At 57.8% G+C, this 20,669-nt stretch overlaps 1 protein-coding gene across 1 annotated transcript in view; it reads left to right on the forward strand.

Moving 5' to 3' along the window:
- Positions 1–8,735: 8,735 nt before the first annotated feature.
- The window catches only part of SEMA6B (semaphorin 6B), a 28,017-nt gene continuing 16,083 nt past the window's right edge, over positions 8,736–20,669 (forward strand). The window contains exon 1 of the mRNA XM_060145513.1: positions 8,736–8,878. The gene's annotated coding sequence lies outside the window, so the exon portion shown is untranslated. The remainder of the gene's footprint in view (positions 8,879–20,669) is intronic.

The following is a 20,669-nucleotide window of genomic DNA, read 5'->3' on the forward strand; positions in this document are numbered from 1 at the left end:
GAGTTAATTAATCACTGACCAGAGTTTGTTTTCAACTTTCTGAGAACTGTACCTTGACAGCCCCATTTTGCAAATGGGGAAACTGAGGCAAGTTCCCTGCCTCCCCCGCCCCAAGCCTGGGGGCCCAGTCATTGCACACCTGGCTCTCCACATCCAGGCATCCCCCGCCCAGCTCCCAGAAGCAGCACCGAGAACCTGTCTTCCCTAAGCAGCAGAGAACCAGGTCACCAACCGCTGGGACATCAAAGGGAATCTATAAATACAGCTGCAGGAGGAAAAATAGACACTTTTCTAGCCTCTCCCAGCCTTGCCTCTCTCCCTCTCCAGATCTTTCCTGGCTAGGCTCCCACTGTGGTAGCTGGGCCGAAGCCCCCAACCCCAAGGACCCCTGCTGGAAGACAGTGGGGAAAGCTGCTGGCAGTTCCTCGGTTTCCCCCAATGAGCTCAACATCTTCTGCCCTCCCCTTCCCCTGCCAGGGGACTGAGAAAAGAGGGGAATCACTGGGCCTGTCCCTGGGAGGTGCAGATGAGGTTCTAAGCCCAGAGGTGAGGGTTACTGATTTGTAGAAATCTTCGAATTCCAGAACCCTGGAATCTTCCTTCTTTCTCATGGGACACATAGGGCTTCTGCACTGTGTTGGGTGCTGGGAAGCTGGCAGGACCAAGGCAGACAGTTTAGACTTGGCCAGGGCAGTCAGGAAGGCTTCCTGGAGGAAGTGACATGAGCTGAACCCAATGTAAGATGGGACAGATGGGGAGGGAAGAGCAAAACAGGGGAGGAGGTTGCAGGGGAAGGAATTCAGAGTCCTCCTGGATGATCCCATTTCCTTGCTCCCCAAGTCTTTGCATCCAAAATGACTCTCAAGGGACTTCCCTGGCAGCCCAGTGGTTCCAATTCAGGGGGCGTGGGTTCAGTCCCTGGTCAGGGAACTGAGATCCCACATGCCACCCAGGGAAGCCAAAAAAGAAGGCCTCTCAAATCTGCCTATTTCTCTCCACCTCCTCAGCCCCTGCCCCTGTCTAGGCCCCCATGTTGCTCCCCCAGACTAGTCCCTCCTCCCCTGGGGCCTATTCCTGCCCTGGGTGTATCAGTCTCTGCAAGGCAGCCAGAGGGACCTTTTTAAACCTTAAATCAGATCATGTCACTTGCTCACTATAAACTCTCCCATGGCTCCCTAGTGCCCTTGAAATAAAATCCAAACTTTTCCCCATGTCCCCAACACTTCTCTGCCCTCCCCTCCTCCCTCTCTCCCCCTCATTCTTTCTGCTCCAGCCACACGGGCCTCCTGGCTGTTTCTCCAACATGGTCCTTCCCCAGGGCCTTTGCACATGTTGTTCCTTCTGCCCTTCCCCTATTTCTTCTTCCCCAGACTGGTTCCTACTTCTCCTTTAGGTCTCAGCTCAAAAGTCACCTCATCTGAGAAACCCTCCCTGATGCCTCCAGACAGCTGCTGCTTTTCATCGTCTTTTCTCCCTGGACTTTATGATGATCTGAAATTATTTTAGTCATTCACACGTTTCTTCATTGTTTGTCCATGAATGCCCCGAGAGGGCAGAGACCCTGCCAGAGACCTCACCCGCCATGGGCTTCAGTTTCCTTGTCTATAAAATAGGCAGGCTTGTGACAAGCTGCTCCCTTGGGGAGGCTGCCTACCTCATTTGTTGTTCAAGTTACTATTGATATTTCCCTTACAAACTGTTTGTAATCAATATGCTAATTGTGCAGATTTTATGTAAATGACACAAGTATTTATTTCTCCTCCCCCTTCCCCCCCACAAATTCCCCAATGGCCTAAGGGACCCTGGAAGCTGGAGGGTGGGTGGGTAGCTGTCTCAGCCCACATCTCTTGGGGATCTTTGGGGGTAGAGGGACAGTCTTGGGGGCAAGCAGGGAAAGGGGCAGGAGGTGGGTGTGGGGGATAGAAATCTGGAGACCTGGGGGAAGATTGAGTCCAAGACAGTAAACGAGCAAGATGGAGAGATGAAGAAGAGGGTGGGGAGATGGAGAAACACAGAGAGGATAGGAGAGAAGGAGAGAGGGAGACTGGAAGGAATGAGGGAGGAGGGCCAGGCAGGGGTCCCTTGCCCACCTCAGGGCGTGCTGGGGGCAGACCTGCTCCCCACCACACACTTGGATCAGTGGAGTGACCTTCCCACCTTCACTCTGATCCTAACCTATTGGAATCTTCTTGCAGGGGAAACTGAGGCAGGACAAGAGGAACCGCTGGCCTCACTGGCCATTCCAGGACAGGTCTGGGATGAGAACTGGCCCACCGCTCCACGGGATCCTGGAGGTAAGAAGGCTTCCTTGACACTTGCCTGGACCTTAGCCAATACTCCATTGTCTTTACTGAGTGCCTACTGTGTGCCAGGTCTGTGCTGGGCAGCGCTGGGATCAAGACCAAGTGCCTTGACCAAGACAGCTTGCGGTCTTTGAGGAACCAAGTGAATTCCGAAGTGGTCCCCACGGCCCACGAGGCCCTGCATGACCTGCCCCCCACACACACACCCTATCACCTCTTCCATCTCTCCCCCTGAATCATGCTGCCCCTGTTCCTCCTCTAGCAGGTCAGGAATGGTCCCTTCCCAGGGCCTTGGCACTGGCCGTTCCTGCCATCTGGAGCTCCCTTCCCCCACATACCTGCATGCTTTTCTCCCTTACCTCCTTCAGGTCTCTGCTCAGATGTCACCTCCTCCATGAGGCCTCCCCTGACTACCTGCCTAATATCTCCCCCAACTAGGGCACTTCCCATTTTCTTTCCTTGCTTAATTTTTCTCCTTAGCACCATGTTGCTTCTTGTCTGTCAACCCCATTGGGACGTCAGCTCCAGGAGGCCAGGACTTCTATCTATTCTGTTTGCTGCTGTGTCCCCAGTGACTAAAACAAGCAGGGCATCCGGTAGGTACTCAATCCATACTCGTTAAATAAGTTCATCTTCTCCTGACCTGAGCTGTGAGCATTGCCAGGACAGAACCTGGCTGGCTCTGTCTTGGTCACCACTGTGTCGCCAGCACTACCCAGCAGAGCCTGGTACACAGTAGGTGCTCAGTAAAGTTAGCTGAATAAATAGGCCAATGAGGGTCAAGACCTATGGACTCGGCTCTGCTTCCTGAACGCATCAGAGGGTTTGTAGCCAGAGCTGAGTTTGTCCCAGGCAGGTCCCGAAGGGCACAAGGAGCCTGGGCGTGGAGGGTGAGCTCAGGGCCCGCCAACTGCACCTCCACACACTGACGTCAGCGTCACTTGAGTCGAGAGCCTTGGTGGCAATGACGGAATCGCCACCACATGAGGTCATTCACACACACACCCTCTACTGTCACTGGCTGTTTTGTTTTTTTTTTCCCGTAACAGTTTTGATTTGATTTGATTTTTTTTGTGGGAAAATATACCTAATGTAATATTATTTTAACCATTTGTAAATGTTCAATTCAGTGGCATGAAAGACATTCCCATTGTTGTTCAGTCATCACCACTACCTAGACCCAAACTTTTCCACCTTCCCAAACTGAAACTCTGTCCCCATGAAACACTGACCCCCCATCCCCTCCCCCAGCCCCTGCCCCCCACCATCTACTTCCTGTCTCTATGGATTTGACGCCTCTAGGGACCTCCTATGAGTGGAATCAGACAGTATTTATCCTTTCGTGTCTGGCTTCTCTCACTGAGCCGCACGTCCTCAAGGTTCGTCCATGTTGTAGCAGGTGTCAAATTAACTGCAGTGGCCGCACCCATTCTACCACTCCATCACTGATTAAAAAATGAATTAACAAAAGGTCTCTTGGAGAAAAGGATATTGGCCAAACACACGAGGATCTTCCCAAGGAGAGGGAAGAGCAAGTGCAAAGGTCCTGGGGTGGGGCTGAGCTCCATATGTTTGCTAGGCTGGAACAGGAAGCTCAGGGGAGGGTGGATATTGAACAGGGAGAATGTGACACTTTTTCACCTCCCTCCAAGTGATGCTGGCTTCCTGCCCTTTCTGTGCCTCAGTTTCCTATCCACACCCAGGACAGACCCCAGGGAGCTCAAAGGTCCCTGGGTCCGTCACCACTTCTCCCTTCTGAGTACCAGGGTGCCCCTTGCCTCATTTGCATATTCAGATGAGGCCTTGGGGCTGGGGGTTCTGGGAGGACCCTGGCCACACCCATGCCTTTCTGGGGATGTCACTGGTTCTGACCGGGAGGAAGCACTGTAATTGCTCTAATTTCCACTCACAAATCAGGCAGGGAATGCTACTGCTTCTCTCTCTAGTGTTTCCCAGGGGTATGTCTGGCGCTTGGAGCTCCAGCCAGACACACAGTCAGCTCAAGCCACAGCCCTGGGTCTAAGGGGCTGCAGAGAGGGTCTCAGGCTGGACAGCCCCCAGCCACCCCCGCTGGCTGCCTGGCTGAAGGCCTACTGTGTGCCAGGCCTGGCACTCACCCTCTCCACTGCAATGGAGGGGGACTCGGGCAAACTCCAGGGCCAAGCATCCTGGGTTTAAATCCTTGCTCTGGCTCAAAATGTGTACAGTACCTGGAGCTATGCAGTGCACACAGCAGGCACTTAATAAGTGCTCCTGAAGTTATTACTTCACTGGATACCTCTCCCCCAGCCTGAAGAGGTGGCCTCATGTTGCCCCATTTTGCTGCCGAGGGGACTGAGCGACCCTGGGCTCCTGCCCAGCTGGGCCTCAGTTTCCCCATCTGTACAATGAAGGCAGAGCTCTCAGGCCCCCATTCATTCATTCATTTGTTCAACACATTTGTTGAATGCTTACTGTGTGCCAGGCCCTGTTCTAGACGCTGGGGACACAGCCATGACCAAGGCAGACTCTGACCCTGCCCTGGCAGAGCTGATTGCAGGAGTGGGGCAGAAGAGAACCAAATGGATAAAAGAAATACCATTGGTGGGTTTCCCTGGTGGTGCAGTGGTTAAGAATCCGCCTGCCAGCGCAGGCGACACAGGTTCGAGCCCTGGTCTGGGAAGATCCCACATGCCGTGGAGCAACTAAGCCCATGCACCACAACCACTGAGCCCGTGCTACACAACTACTGAAGCCTGCGCGCCTAGAGCCTGAGCTCCGCAACAAGTGAAAGGCCGGGGTCAGCAAGGAAGACCCGATGCAGCTAAAAATAAACAAATAATAAGAATAAATTACTTATAAAAATTTAAAAAAGAACCTTCCAAGCTAGGAGGTCCCTTGGAAACGATTAAAAGCATGGGGTTCAAATTCCAGTTTTATCTCCTGGCTATGTGAGTGGCCAAGCCATTTCTCTCTGGGCCTCAGTTACCACACCTGAAAAATGGGACAATAGCAGTAGTCATGCTCTAGAATCATGGGGCTACATAAATGTTAGCTCATCATTATCATTATTACTATATGCACAAAATGGGTCATTTTCCCAGCCCAGGGGTGCTGTGTCGTCTCTGGAAAGGGCTACACCCTCTCTGGGCACCAGGTCCCCCAAATGCTCCAAAGGCCCCAGGACTATTTTTGAATCTGGAGAACAGTCCCGGAGAGGAGCCCCTCAGCCTGCCCTGCGAGCAGGCAGGGGTCAAAGGGCAAGAGGCAGGGATGGGTCAAGGCTATGCCCCCCCCCCCACGCACATGCACACACATCGCACCATGGGCTCTAGGCGGTTAGCTCTGCGGAGGGACCAGCTGGGCGGATTTAGCCAGAGCATCTGCCGCCGGAACAGCTGCCGTTGGGGGGGGGGGGCGGGGCTGGAGGGGGATATGGGACGAGGGAAAAATCTGTCCGAGGAGAATCGCGTCTGCGCTAACCAGCTGCAGGCTCAGACTGGGGGGACACCCCAAATCCGCCCGGACCCCGGGCCCCTCCCCTGCTGCGGTCGCCCCCACGTGCCTCTCGGGGGAGGGGGCTCGGGGAGGCCCTGACGTCACAGGCGGCTTCAGCCAATCGGAGCTGCCCTTTCCGAGACCCCCCCCCGGAGATTCCCAGGCCGGAGCCGGGACCAGGGGCGCGACCGAGCAGCTAAGACCCCCAGCCTGGGCTTAAAAGAGGGCCCAGACCTGACTGGGGAAACCAAGGCTGGTACCCTCCAGGAAGGGGGCGCGGGACCCAGCTGACCCCTCCAAGCCTCTGCCCATCCGCCTGGCTCCAGCGCAACCCAGAGAGGGGCATTGGCCGGCGGGAGTCACACAGCAGGGCGGCGAGGCGGGGAGCCCTGATGGGGGGCGCGCAGGCAGCGAGGCGGGGTTTTCCTTCCCCGCAGGCGCCAGGCACCAAGGCCGGGCTTAGCCTCAGCCCATCCCGGGGGACACAAAGGCCGCTTGACCCACTCCAGGTCTCCCCGGGACCCCTCGGACCCGGGGCCGCGGCCTGGACACGCAGGGAGGAAGGTGTTGGTGGCCGCGGGCACCCTCAAAACCCGCCCTGGATTCCTGCGGGTCGGAGCTGGACGGGAGCGCAGAGCTGCCCAACCTGAGCTGAGAAACTGAGGCCCAGACGGGCGGGGCTTTGCTCAGAGTCACACAGCTTGGAGGGCTCTGCTGGCGCTGGTGACCTCGGGCAAGGCCCTGCCCCTCCCGGGGCCTCCTTGGCTCACCCGGCGGGCAAGCTGTGAACTTCCTGCCACCCTCTTCCAGGTCAAGGCTCAGACAGTCAGGAGCCCAGGCGGGGGGGGGGGGGGGGAGCAGCCCGGTCTGACCTTGCCCTGGTCCGGGGCATGAAAGACCCATTCATGACTGCCGAAGCCTGGACGCAGCTGAGCCGGCCCGCGGGGGTGGAGCCTCCCTCAGGGCCTTTGTCCCAGCGGGTCCCTCTGCTTAGTATACCCTTCCCACCACCCCCTGCACCCCATGTACTCCGCCAGATCTGTCTGTCGTCCTTCTATGGCCCCCACATCACCTCGTGGATCTCCTGGGCCGCACAGTGTCCCCCATCTATCTCAGCAGGTATCTGTACCTTGAGTTCGGTGGCCACTGATTCTTCTGTCTCCCCTGCTAGACTGTAGGCAGGAAGCCAGTTTGCCTTGCTGACCGCTCAGTCCAGGACCTGGCACACAGTAGATGCTCAATAAATGTTTGTTGATGGAATAGGTGGCTGAGGAGCCCAGTCGGGCCAAGGCTGCAAGTGGGAGGGCACAGCACGTGGAAAGGTATAGAGGTGGGAGGGGAATGCAGAGCCTGGACACCAAGCTGAAGTGCTGGGACTTAACAAGCCCCCCATTGCCGGGCTGGCCTCAGTCTCCCCAGGGGGCAGGAGGCAAGGGGGTAGAGTCCAGACAGACACAGGCAGGTGCTTGGCTGATTTGCCTGAGACTCTGGCTCAGCCGGAAAGCTTGTCAGAGCAAAACCACGGGCAGGAAGGCCTGGCCGCTGGCGCTGGCGGAGGTTTGCGGTCGCCAGGACGGCCCCTGGGCAGCTGCCGGGGGCCTGGAAGAACCGGGTTGTCTCCACGGATGCCAGGGAGGCTGCAGGTGGCCCAGGATCCAATGTCCCACTGCGTGTGTGAGCCACCGGGAAGCCACACAGCCTGCCTGAGCACCCGGACTGCTGGGAGCCCTGGGTGGGACTCAGCGGGCAAGGCACGCCCCAAAGGTGCCTAATAACCAAAGGCAAGAGGATTTATGCAAGCTGGTGGACCTCTCTGTGCCTCAGTTTCCCATCTGTGGGAGCCTCGTGCGGCTGCCCTGAGGACTGAACAATGCGATTTATGCATCAAACATAAGCACACAGCAGGTGTGCAAGAATTGTCACTTAGATAAATACACAATAGTAAAACTTTTATGGAGCACTTCCTGTATACTGGAGATGCCAGAGGGACCGGGACAGCGTGCAGTGCAGTGGGGGAGACATACACAGTCACACCCATATGGAGAGGTGCTTTGGACAGAGAGGGACATTGAGGTCCTGAGAGGAGCTCTCTTTCTAAGGTCACAAGGGGGCAGGGAGGTTACAGGGAGGTCTCGGAAACAGGAAGACCAGTTTGTCTTGGAGTCCCAAAGGCAGGGGGCCAGAGTGCTCCCCACCGGCTGAGGGTATGCTGCAGCCCCCTGGGAACCTCTTTTCCCGTCAGGCCCCATGGGCGCTGGGACAGAAAATAGCCGTGGTCTCTGCAGCCAGCTTGCTCTGTTCAAATCCCAGTTCTGCCACTTTCCAACTGGGTGACCTTGGACAAGACGCCCCCCATGCCTCAGTTTCCTTACATGTCTACTGAGTCTTGTTTAATATAATGCTTGTGGATTGAATAAATATCCTCATATATGAAGAGGGCCATGTAGACCCCCGGAGTTCCTGACGCCGCAGCATCCCCATCATCCCCGCGGATCCGATAGAGGATGGATTCTGGGTATGCGGGACTGGCCAGAATGGACCGGGGCAGTAATTTGGGGAGGGGAGCGGCGATCAGGCCCTCCACCGGGACAAAAGCAGGGTACCTTCTCCTAGGTCACTCCTCCACCCTCCACCCCCGCCCCCGCCCCCAGTGCCGCCGGCCGCCCACCTGGCTCCGCCCTCCGTTCCGCGCCGCCTTTGCTCCGGGCCGGGTTTTGCGCGGCTCCGGCCCGGCTTGGTAAGGGGGGGGTTGCCGGGTGAGGGGGGGGCGGAGGTGGCAGAGTCGCGAGTCGCAGCGGCGGCCGCGGCGGGCAGAGAAGATGCGGCCGCGGCGCGCCCCCGGTCCGGCCGCCGCGCAGCGCCCCCCCCGGAGCCGACGCCAGCGCGCCGGGGGCCGGGGCTGAGCCCCCTCCCCCAGCGCAGCGCAGCGGGCCCGGGGGCGGGGAGAGTGCGCGCCCCCAGCCCCCCTCCCCACCCCGGGATGCCTGGCTGAGCCGGCCGGGCCGGGACAGGTGCGCGCACGAACCGCCCCCCCCCCCACCCGCGCCCTCCCGCCCTCGAGCTCCCTCCCGCGCACTCGCGGCGGCCGCGGCTCCGAGGTAAGCGCCCCGGGGCGTCTGCAAGAGGGGGGGCTGGGGAGGCGCTATCCCGGGGGTGTCTGTCGGCACGCAGCTGGGGGCTGAATTGTTGGCTGGGGTGGCCGGGTCAGGCGCTATAATGGGGGGCCTGGGGGCCCCGCCACTGCGAGGGGAATGGATTAGGGCCGGAGAGGGGGTTTGTGGAGCTCTGTAACGGGAGGATCTGCCGGCAACGCAACTGGGGAGGGGGCTGGATTTTAGGGGGGTCGCAGTATGGAGCGATATAATGAGGGTCCAGTAACAACGCTTTGAAGGGTCTGGATTTGGGCCTGGGGCGCTGAATGAGACTCCATAATGGGGGTGTTTAATGGCACTGCAGCTGGGGGGGCCTGGATTGTTGACTGGGGGCCTGTATGTGGAGCTATAATGGGGGTTCTGTCGGCACCGCAACGGGTGGAGGTTTTGTCCGGGGGGGGCCGTAAGAGGCATAATAATGGGGGCTCGCGGCTGCGCCGCTGGGGAGCTGGATTTGGGCCCAGGTGGGGGTTTCAGGGCAGGCAGGGGGCCTGCTGGCCGGGGGTGGGAGGTGGTGCTGGGGGGCGGGGCCCTGGGCGCTAAGTCGAGGGCCCCCCGGGGCTGGTGCGGTGGTCCCGGCGAGGTGAGGCCCCTCCGCCCCACTCCTTGGTCCAGCCGCCGCACCTTGGGCGCCCCTGAACGAGTCCAGGGCCCGGGCCGCGGGGTAGGGGCCGCGGTGGGGGGAGAGAGTCAGCCGGTCCTGTTCCCCCCCCATGCAGTGGGAGCCCAAGGGTTCGGGGCCCCCCAAGAGCTGACAAAGGGACAAAGAAAGCGTCTCTCTCCGAGAGCGCTGGGAGGGGTGGGGGGCGCCGAGTGTGGCCCCCTCCCGTGGGCGCTGATTGGTCTCCAGGGTGGGGGTCACGTGCCCCCTGTCCCGCTCTCCCCCTCGGGGTGCCCTCCGAGTTTGGGGCACCTCCGCCCTGCTCTGCCCCTGCCCAGACGTGTAGACGCTGAAGCTGGGAGTTTTTGCAAGCGTCCTGGGGCTGGGGGCGATTCCCAGACCCTCAACCCCTGTTTGGCCCTGTCTGGCTGAGGTCTTTGGCATCCTCCCCCTTGAGGCTGTCATCTTTGACTCCCAGACTGGAGGGGAACTGGGGCTTGGGGTTAGGGGATTGGGCCCTTAAGTTTTGGGGGTCTCTTTTGGGTTTAAGGAGGAAGGGGGGGACTAATGGCTGGAGCTTCAGAAAAGCCCCCCCCCAGTTTGCAAAATTGCATTGCTTCATATTTTTCTGGGTTCCCTCAGCTTCTCAAGGGTACAGCGCACTCTCCAAAATCAAAGTTCAGTACCCCCGGGGCATCCCTCCCCTACAGACGCTGGCCAGTCCCTTTCCCATATCCTAGTAGATATGTTTTCTCTCAAGGATGAAATTTTGAAATTTTTGAATGTATCTGAGCAATTGCTGAAACTCTATTTAGACAGAGTACAGGGTGTGGGGAGAGGCTGGGAGTCATAGGTGGGGTCAGTATTCTCCTGGGAGGGGGTCCTGAGCTCTTTGGGAAGGTAGCTGTCCCTGTGGCACAGAGGACCTTGGATATTGGGTAGGTGGCAGACTGGCAGGAGACTCGTTAAACTGTAGCGTGTCCACCCTGAACTGGCCCATTCCCAAGAACAAACAGGGAGACTGAGGCCCAGAATGGGTGGAGAGGGAAGCCAGGCCTCTCCACTGCTGGGGCTGTTAGACGGGGTCAAGGGGGAAAGGAGCCTCCACACCTGCTGAAACCCAAAATGCCAGCCCAAAGGTTTCCTTGGAAACCCTGGCTCCCCACCCAGCCAACCTGGGCAGGACAGAAATTAGACCTGGAGCTTCCAACGCCCCACCCCTCTCTAAAAAAAAAAAAGCATCATAGAGAAGGCTGGGGCCTGAGAGGAGGGGTGCTGCTGTGTGGCCTCAGACAGGTCTCTAGCCCTCTCTGGGCTGCGATCTCCCCAGAAGGTTTTAGGACCTGAGTGGAGGGAGACAAGGCAGAGAGAGGTCCCAAGGAATACCCTGGATTTGTAACCTCTCCCTCCAGTCCCCACCTGCCTTCTGCCAGGGCTGAGCGCCCATGGGGCCTAAGGGTCCTGTCGCCTCCTCTGCTTTGAGGTGAGAGCACGACTCCCAGCGGAGGTATTGAGTCACCAGGGAGGGGCCATTCACTTCTGTCCTCTGGTCAAAGAAGGTGCTGGAGATGTGAGCTGCAGGAGGGTTTGTCATCTGCAGTGGCTGCCCAGGGCTTGAGCCGAGGGTTGCTGGGGTTACCGGGGGCTGGACCAGGAAGATAGAAATCAAACTGTCCTTGCAAAGGTGACCCTGACGTCAGCTGGCGGGACAGGTAAGCTGGGTCCCCCGGGGCCGAAGGATGTGCCAGTCGCTGCCCATCTCCCGGGAAGGAGGGTGTCCCTAACTGACCCTGTGGTGTGGCCCTGTCCTGTGTGCCCAGCCCTTTGCCAGGTGATGATGGGGAACCCAGAGAGGACTCAGCCAGGGTCGGGACAGGTGGAAGCAGGGATGCCAGTGCCAGCATCCCTTGCCTGGAGGAGGGGATGCTGGCACTGGCCTTGAGGGGTGAGAAGGCGGTTTTGCCAGGAGGCGGGGGGGACAGGGATCCCAGGTGGAGGGAGCAGTGGGGAAAACCACGGAGGGGTGTGTTGGGGGACTCCTGAGTGACTGGGCTATTTTAAGGGTGGGAGACAATAAGCAATGAGGCCTGAGAGGTGACAGGGGCCGCGGATGCCAAGCTGGGGAGCAGGCTTTATCCCGAGGGCAATAGGGAGCCATCGAAGATCTTAGAGCAGGGGAGGGAATGGGCCGCGTTTCAGACCTTGAGCAGCCGTGGGGAAGGATAGCTACCAGGAGACAGGTTTTCCAGAATGCTGGAAAAATGTTTAGGACACAGTGATTCCAAAATTCTAAGCCATTTAAGGGGCTGCAGATTCTCAGACTGATTCATCCAAGACCCAGTGGTGATTGGGGTTGACCGTGGGTGGGGCCTCATTTAGCAGAAACAGGGACACTGAGGCTCATGGCAGCCTGGGAGGGGGCCCCGGCCGCCGGCCCCACATCCCGTGGTCCAATTATCTAGGAGTCGGCTTCAGGGGACAGACCCACACGCCAGATACCCCCACCATTGTGATCGGTGTAGGTTTGGCTTGCCAGAGCCAGGGTTTGATGTGTGGCCTGAGAGGTCTGGGCCTGAGCCACATAATTCTCTCTTATTATCACAGTCGTTCATCACCTGCCCTTGAGGGATGTCCAGATGAAGTGGCAGGCATTAGAATGTGCTAAGGAGGTGACTTGGGAGGCCAAGGACCCCCTCTTCCATCTCTTTGGGCAGGGATACAGGGGTGGCCCCCTACCAGCCACCCTTGAAGCTCCTTCGCTGGCCCCAGGGTCCAAAGGTGGTAGCCCCAGGGCCTGCTGGGAGGGAAGCCCAGTCTAGTGAGGACTACATTTGCCAGGGTGCATTTTGTCCCAGGCTGAGCCTGCCTTCCAAGGGCTGACCTAGGAGAGAACTTCCCAACTGCAGGATCCCAGAGAGGATTGTGGGTACATGGGTTTTCAGGAGGGCCCGGGGGAGACCTGGTCCAGAGTGGTAGGGAAGGTCAGTCACTAAACAGATGCTGCCAGTGGCCTCTGTGTGCCTGGCCCTGGGCTGGGTGATGCTGGGATCGCAGAGAGGGAGATTTAGCTCTAGTGCCTGGTTTGCCCTCAAGGGTCTTCCAGGCTCAGGGAGGGGAAACAGGCAGACCCTGGCCCTCTTGGCTACATGGGATCAGAGTTGGGGCAAAATGGGGCTGAGAAAATCTGGCTCTTCCCAGTGGATCAGAGAAGATGCATCGAGGATAGGCATTGCCTCTAGGACCATGACGGATGTGTAGGAGTTCACCAGGGGGAAGCGACATGTTTTCTGATAGTTTCAGAACCTTCTCCCTTTCCTGAAGGCCCAGTAAGAATCCCCTGGGGCAGTTGAGACAGCCCCTCTGAATTTTTGCCTTTAGAGATTGCCACAACAGTTGGGTCAGACTTACCTGGGTTGGAATTCATCTCTTCATTCACTCACTCCCTCATGCCGCCTCTCTAAGCCTCAGTTTCCCCATCTGTGAAACATGGATGCTATTCTCTCTCCCTTAGGGTTGAACATTTAAACAAGAGGATGCAGGGAAAGTGCCAGGTCTGGACTTGTTCTTTTCTTACTCTGGAAAAAGGAATAATTTTGAAAAGCAGAAGCTTGTGGCCTCTGGTCCTGATCTCATTGAGAGCTGTGGGGTCTTTGCTCTCATTTCATGAGTTGACAGATATTTAATGACTGCCTACTATGTGCCAGGTGCTGGGAACCCAGCAATGACCAAGGCAGAACAGGCCCTGTCCTTGCGAAGCTCACACTAGATGGGAACATGGACACTAACTCAGGAAAGAAAGTGAATCGAGTATAACAAGTGCCCCAAGGAATGACACTGAGAAGGGCGGGGCTGTTTTAGCTGATGATGTCAGGGAGGGTGTCTCTGAGGAGGTGGTGTTTGAGCTGAGACCTGGAAAATGAAAAGGAGCCAGTCATGCAGAGAACTGGAAGAGCCTTCCGGGCAGAGGGCACAGCCCATGCAAAGGCCCTGGGGCAGGACCATGCACGGTGTGTTGGAGGAACAGTGAGGAGGCCCCTGTGTCTGGAGCAGAGGGAGTGAGGGGGAGAGAGGGAGGAGGGGAGGGCAGGGAGTGGACGGCGCAGGTCATGCAGGTCCCTGTGGGCCACAGGGAGGACTTGGACTTTTATCCCAGTGAGGTGGGAGCCCTGGAGGACTCTGGGCAGAGGAGAGGCGGGGCCTGACTTAAGTGCTCACAGGCGCCTTTTGGCTGCTGCAGGGAGCAGACTGTGGGCAGCAAGGGCCAGAGCTGGGGGACCAGGGAGGAGGCGTCTGCGCTGGTCCAGATGAACCATGATGGGGGCCAGCCAGGGTGAGGCAGTAGAGGGGAAAAGAAGTGGGTGGATCAGGATAGATTTTGGACTTACTAGATGTGGGGGACTGACAGCCCCTTTCTCTGGGGGCACATAGTGCTAAGGTTAAGAGTGTGGTGTCTGGACCATATGGCCTGGGTTCAAAAGCCAGTCTGGCCTTTTCCTAGCTGTGCAACCTTGGGCATATTACTTGCCTACTCTGGGCTGTCTGCAATTCCTCACCTTTAAAATGGGGAGGAAACCCCTCCTACCTACCCCACCAGTACTTTCTGCAAAGCCCTTTGCACAGGGCTTGGAACACAATAGGAGCTCTATAAATGTTTGCTGTTATTTCCCTTTGAATGTCTAAGTCCCAGGGTCTGGGAAGAAATGAGGCACAGATTGGGGTTGCAAATTCCCCGAGGTCACCCAGCAAAACGGGGGCCCCTGTCCCCTCGCCGTTTTGCTCCATTGATGCACAGTTCTCACGCCCCGGCCCCCAGAACCCACGTCACTCTGCCAGCATCTCCACCATTCCTGAGCCCTGACTCACCAGGACTTGTGGTCCTCTAGGACCCCAGGACCCATTTCCCGCCTTTGTCTTCTTCAAGTTCATCGCCAGGTCTTCCGTTCCCAGCAGCACTTGGCAGGGCCCCGCCTGCCTCCCGCCCAGCATCGCTCAGCGGTGTCCCCCTCCAGACCTGCCTTTCTGGTCTCATCCCACTTGGGGATCCCTGTGGCCTCCCAGACAGGGCCTCTAGAGAGGGACAGTGACTGGGGGACTTCTGGTTGGGAGGATCAGCCTCGGGGAGAGGAGGGCTCCCAGAATCCCAAGTGAGAGGGGCCGGGCTCACCATCTTCTGCTTCCTCCAGATTGAGGACCCCAAGGGCAGGGACCAGATCTGTTTGCCCTCCCTACAGTGGAGCCCCCTAGAGCCGAGCCTTACTCCCCTCTGTCTCCCAAAGCTGGGTCCCAAGAGCAGCACCCTGCTCTTCTGTGTTTCCTCCAAATTGTGGTTGAGACCAGGGTACGTTTGCCCCCAGGCCGGCTCAGGGCCCCCCACTTGGGAATCTGTGGGCTCCTGACCCCCAACTCCCAGCACCATCCCAGATTCCCTAGGAGCCCCCAGCCCCCTCGAGTGGCTCCCTCCCAGGCCCCCTAATTACCCGCTGGGTATAAATGACACTTTAATTTCCTCGGAATGGTCGCCGCATCACCAAGAAAGAAGCGCCCCCCTTCCCCATTCCTAATTACAAGTTGCTGCTTCCGATTTGCCTCCTGGCAGCCCAATTTCCAAACAGTGATTAAAATTAATTACCCAGGAGTGCCCCCTGTCTGTCTGGCTGGGAGCCCCGGGGACCTGTCCATGTCCCCCACTCAAGGTCCTGCTTCTGACACCTGGTCTCCCCACTGGCTCTCTGAGTGGCCTGGCACTGGGGCAGCCTCTCTCTGGGTCTCTGCTTGCGTATCTGCAAGATGCGCAGTTAGGCTGTGCAGCCTCGTTGACAGATGGCACATTGTGGGCACTCGGCAAATGACAGTAAGAGGCAGTTTAGCCACGTGGCCTGGGTTCGAATCCCAACTACACCCTTCTGTGCTGTGAGACCTTGGCCAAGTGTCTTAACCTCTCTGAGCCTGAGTTTTTCCCTCTGTGAAATGGGGATAATGGTGCTGGTCACTGCCTCATAGGGTTGGCGTGGGCAGGAACCAGTTCAAACATGTGAAAGTCTTGGCGAGCAGCTGGCACACAGTAGGGGCTTCATCAAATTTTAGCTTAAATCCCTGCCCTGCTGGGCTGCTGTGGGGTGCACCGGGGAGTCGACTCGGGTACTCTGAGCACCATCCTCTTTAAACGAGATGCTCAGCATTAATTGGGTGCTTACTGCATGCCCGGCTCTGTGCATGGTCCCGGTCAGGGCTGAATCCCCGGCCATGTTGGCACACGGTAGGTGCTCAGGAAGTCTGGAATAAACAGATCTTTGTAGCTCTTTCATAAATTGGATCTTTTGGTGGGACATTCATTCCGCCGGTATTTGTTGAGTGCCTACTGTGCACCAGACCCCTTGCCCCCGTGGAGCCAATGTTCTCATCCCTGATTTACAGAGGCAGAAGCAAACCCAGAGAGGGGAAGGATGTGACCCTGGGCCGCACAGCAGTCAATAGTTTATTAAGTACCTACTATCTGGAGCTTATTTACCCATCATGATAACCCGTTGGGGATGGTTATCGTGCTCAAGTCACTGATGGGGAAGCTGAGGTTCCGGGAACCGAGAACACAGGGAGGAAGGCTGAGGACCAAGAGGATGTGCTGGCTGCCTCCCAGGCTGGGGAGGGATGAGTTAACCAGCGTGGTGCGAACGTTGCGGGGCGAGGGAGCCCCTCTCCTCAGCGCCCCCGTGGCCTGGGCCCCAAGGGACTCCCTCTGGCTACTCTGCCAAGTTCCTAGACAGCCCCAGAGCCCGGCTGGGCTGCGCTGGGGGCAACTGAGGCAGGTGGAGGAGGCAGCTGTAAGCAGAGCTGGTAACTAGACCTGGACGACGCAGGGGCCCGGCTGCCTCTCCAGGTTACTCGATCCCCTCGGGGACGCCGGGCCCCAGAGCTGGAATCCTGGGGCGGCTGGGCTGACAGGAGCTCCTTCCGTGGAACTGGAGACGGGCATCCCGCCCCCATCCTTACCACGGCAGATGGAGAAACAGGGGCTCCGAGCCTGGCCTCGGGTCACTGAGTCACCAGCTGTGGTATGGAGAGGCCCAGAGAGGGCACGATGCTGGCCCAAGGTCACCCAGCAAGGTCATTTCACAGAGAGTAAACACGTGTGCCAGGCCCTGTTCTAGTGCCTTATTTTACAGATGAGAAAATTGAGGCTCTATGTCTTGTCTGGAAAAGGGGGAAAGTCCCAGGGCTCCTCTCTTATGATATGGCAGCCTCCCCGCCCATCGGCATCTTCTTGCTGTTCCTTTGATGGTTCCAGCCTCCAGGGCTTTGCCTTTTCAGTTCCCTCTCCAGGAGGTCCCCTGACCACCAGCCAAAGCAGCCCCTTTGCCATCACTCTCCATCATTCTCTGCATTTTCATCTTCAGGCTTCGATCTCATTGTCAGAAGCTGAGTTGTGTTTTCTGGTAATGCGTGTACCCCTCTCTCCCCACTGGACTGGGAACCCCCCAAAGGCAGGGCTTTGCAACTGTCTGGGCCGTCGCTGCGGCCCCATGCTGGGAACAGTGTCTGGCACACAACTGGTGCTCAGTAATTGCTCATCCAATGAGTGAATGAATAGCTTCCAATTTGGGGTACAAAGAGCCAGAGCTGGTCACAGATGCTCCCAAGTTGGTGAGGTTGGGTGGAGCTGAGGGCGGGGTCATGGCTGGGGGAGCCCGGGGAAACGGAGCTCCCCAGGGAAGGCAGTTAGAGAAGGCTTCCTGGAGGAGGGGGCATCCCCTGTGTAGACTTTTTTTGGGGGGGAGGGGGCTGCACCTCACGGCATGCGGAACTGCCCCGATCAGGGATCGAACCTATGCCCCTGCCATGGAAGCATGGAGTCTTAAACACTGGACTACCAGGGAAGTCCCGGGACTCAGCATTTATAACCGCTCCCAAGTGAGGCTGCTGCTGCTGGTGGTCCGAGGACCATATTCGAAGTAACAGAGGGTCTAAGAGGACCCTTTGAGAGTGTGACATTGGACCCCAGGTGGGAGGTGGGTGGAGGGAAGGGGTTGCTAGTCCAGGGAGTGGGGGTGGAGACCTGAACTAAGGAGGGAGCCATGTGGGTATCTGAGAGAAAAGGCTTTCAGGAGTGAGGAACAGCCCGTGCAAAGGCCCTGGGGCAGGACCGGGCCTGGTGTGCTGGAGGAACAGTGAGGAGGCTCACGTGTCTGGAGCAGAGTGAGCGAGGGGGAGAGAGAAAGGAGAGGACGGCAGAGAGGGGACGGGGCAGGTCGCGCAGGGTCTTGTGGGCCCCAGGCGGACTTGGATTTTTACTGGGAGGGAGGTGGGAGCCCTGGAAGGCTGTGGGCAGAGGAGGGGCGGGGCCTGACTCGGGTGCTCACGCGCGCCCTCTGGTGGCGGCTGCGGGGAGGACAGACTTTGGGGATGAAGGGTGGGAGCTGTGGACCGGGTGGAGGGGACCGTGGGGTCCAGGCAGCAGATGCTGGGGGCCGACCAGGGAACAGACTAGAGAGGGGTGAGAATTCTGAATGAATTTGGAAGACCCCACAGGACTTGCTGGCATTGGATGTGAGGGTGAGAAAAGAAGGGGCCGGTGCTGAAGGGAGCTGGTGGGGGGGGTGACTCCCAGGTGGGGCCTGAACCATTAGCGGAGACAGGGAGCCTGTCCGTCAATAGATCAATTTGGTCTATGCGTTCAGCACCATTCCGGTGAAAATCCCAACATGTTTTATGTTTTATGTTATTTGTTTTAGAACTTACCAGCTGATCCTAAAATGTATGCTGAAGCCCTGGGGTAGCCCAGGTAGCCCTGGCCAGGTGGGAAAAAATGTTCCAGAAGGAAATTTGAACTTTTGACGAAGTTAGAGTAGCTAACTCTAAGGCCATATGGTACCTGGGAAGGTCGATGGGAGGGTGAAGCCAGGTGGCCTGGGGGGAGTTTCCATCCCTGCCTCAGTTTCCTCATCTGTATAGTGGGACTGTACCAAGGCTTGGAGTGATGGTTGGGAGGTCAGGCAGAGAGGCCGTGCCACAGCGTGAGCCCTCCCGGCTGGGGGTGGACCTCTGTCTCTTTATGACCGTCCCTCCCACCCCCACGTTCATGGATGCACGTCTCCAGGGCTGCAGGCAGGCAGACACATGGGTGCCCTGCACGCCAAGGGGTGCACACGCTGGCCACGCAGCCCCGGGGTTGGGAGGTAGTGCGGCTCCCAGTGACCAGGTGCCAGGGCCGGCGGTGGGGCCACTTCCAGGCAGGTGGGCGCCGGACAGCTGCTGGCAGAGACGCCTCGAGTTTCATGGAGAGAAGCAGATGGTCTTGGAGGGGTGGGAGAGGTGCCACCTCTCTGATAACCCCAGGTCAGGGGGTAAACTGAGGCCAGGTGCAGTACGTTGGCCCCGACGTGACCCAGACTCCCCCAAAGAGCATGTGGGGTTCAGCTCTGCATGATCGTCAAACTAACAAATGTAGATTGAGCGGGTTTCAGTCTTGGCTCCACCGTTTCCATTTGGGCAAGTGACTTCGCCTCTCTGTGCCTCGGTTTCCTCATCTGTGTAAGGGGCACAGCACCCACCTCTCCGATGTGTTGTGCGGATCAAATGAGTTCATTTAAGTCCTTAGGACAGTGCCTGGCACATCCCAAGTGCTTGGTGTTTGCTACTTTTATTCTTTATTGAGCTTCTACTGAATGCCAGGCCTTATGCTGGGCAGTGGGGACACAGTGGTGGCCAAGACAGACTCAGTCCCGCCCTCTCGGGGAGCTCAGAGTCCAGTGGGGAAGATGAACAGTTAACCAGGCATTTGGAAGATAGGGTGAGCAGTGCCCTCCGGCACAGGCAGGCAGGAGCCGAGAGGAAGTCAATCCGGGCTGATCTGGGGAGTCTTCCTGGAGGAGATGTCTGAGACCTGACGAGCGAGCGTGTTCACCAGGTTACTGGGAGCAGGAGGAAGGTGTTCCAAGCGGAGGGAACAGCATGTGCAGATCCTCAGAGGTGGAGATGGAAGGGAGGGGACTTCATTTCAAGGGCACTGGGGAGCCATAGAAGGGTTTAGAGCAGACGTTCTCAGCTGGGGGTGGTTTTGCCCCCCAAGGGATACTGGGCGGTGTTTGGGGACATTTTTGGTTGTCGCAATTGAGGGATGCTCCTGGCATCGAGTGGGTGGGGGCCAGGAATACTGCTCCACACCTGGCAGCGCCCAGAACCTCCCCACCCCAAAGAATGACCTGGCCCTGAATGTCAGCAGTGCCGAAGGGGAGAGACCCTGGTTTAGATCAGGGAAGAAACAAGTGAGATTTGGGTTCTAGAAAGATTCCTTTGCTACCTTGAGGAGGATACTGAAGGGGCGGGACTGGAAGCCAGGGGACCAGGTAGGGGGTGGGAGCTGGGCTATGGGACCCGCAGGGCAGGGGAGGGACTGGGAGGCCGACACCCTTGTCTTTGGCTCAGGAACAATGGGGCTGGTAAGAAAAGCCCAGTTTGGGTTTCAGGGTTCCCAGGGTGGTTCTGAGGGGCTGGGGGCAGCTGTGGACAGAGGGAGGACAGGAACAGCCTTCTAGCCCCGAGTTGCTGCATCACAAAGTTATGAAAACCAGGAGAAAAAATGAGCCGTGAGGTCCCATCCCGACCTGGGGCCTCAGTCTTCCCATCTGTGAACTGGGTGTTAAATAACTGCTGGCCTCACTGGGTTGAGGGATGGCGGAACAGGTGATTATCAATCTTGCCGTGACCATTCGTGTGCTCAACCCCCAGGAGCAAAATCCTGGTAGCAGAGAGCCCTGGGTTCAGTCCAGCTGCTACATCCTCTCTGGTGGGTCATGGCCCCTGAATCAGCCCCTCAGTTTCCCCATCTGCAAAATGGACTGAATGTTATACCAACCATACTAGAGCCATCAGGGGTCTCCATGAAGCAATTCCTGGAAACCACCCAGCCCGGCCTCTGATACTCAATATACCAACAGCAACAACAATAATAATAATAATTAGCACTTACTGAGCACCTGCAGCATGCCAGGCACTTTGCTAACACCGACCACAGGCCTGTGAGGTCGATACTGTTACCATGCCCATTTCACAGATGAGTAAACTGAGGCCCAGAGGGGTGGAGTGACCTGTTCAGGGTCACACAGCATGTACATAGCAGAGCTGGGATTTGAACACTTATGG

This window comes from Lagenorhynchus albirostris, chromosome 3 (assembly GCF_949774975.1).
Source record: "Lagenorhynchus albirostris chromosome 3, mLagAlb1.1, whole genome shotgun sequence".
Classification (NCBI taxonomy): Eukaryota; Metazoa; Chordata; class Mammalia; order Artiodactyla; family Delphinidae; genus Lagenorhynchus; species Lagenorhynchus albirostris.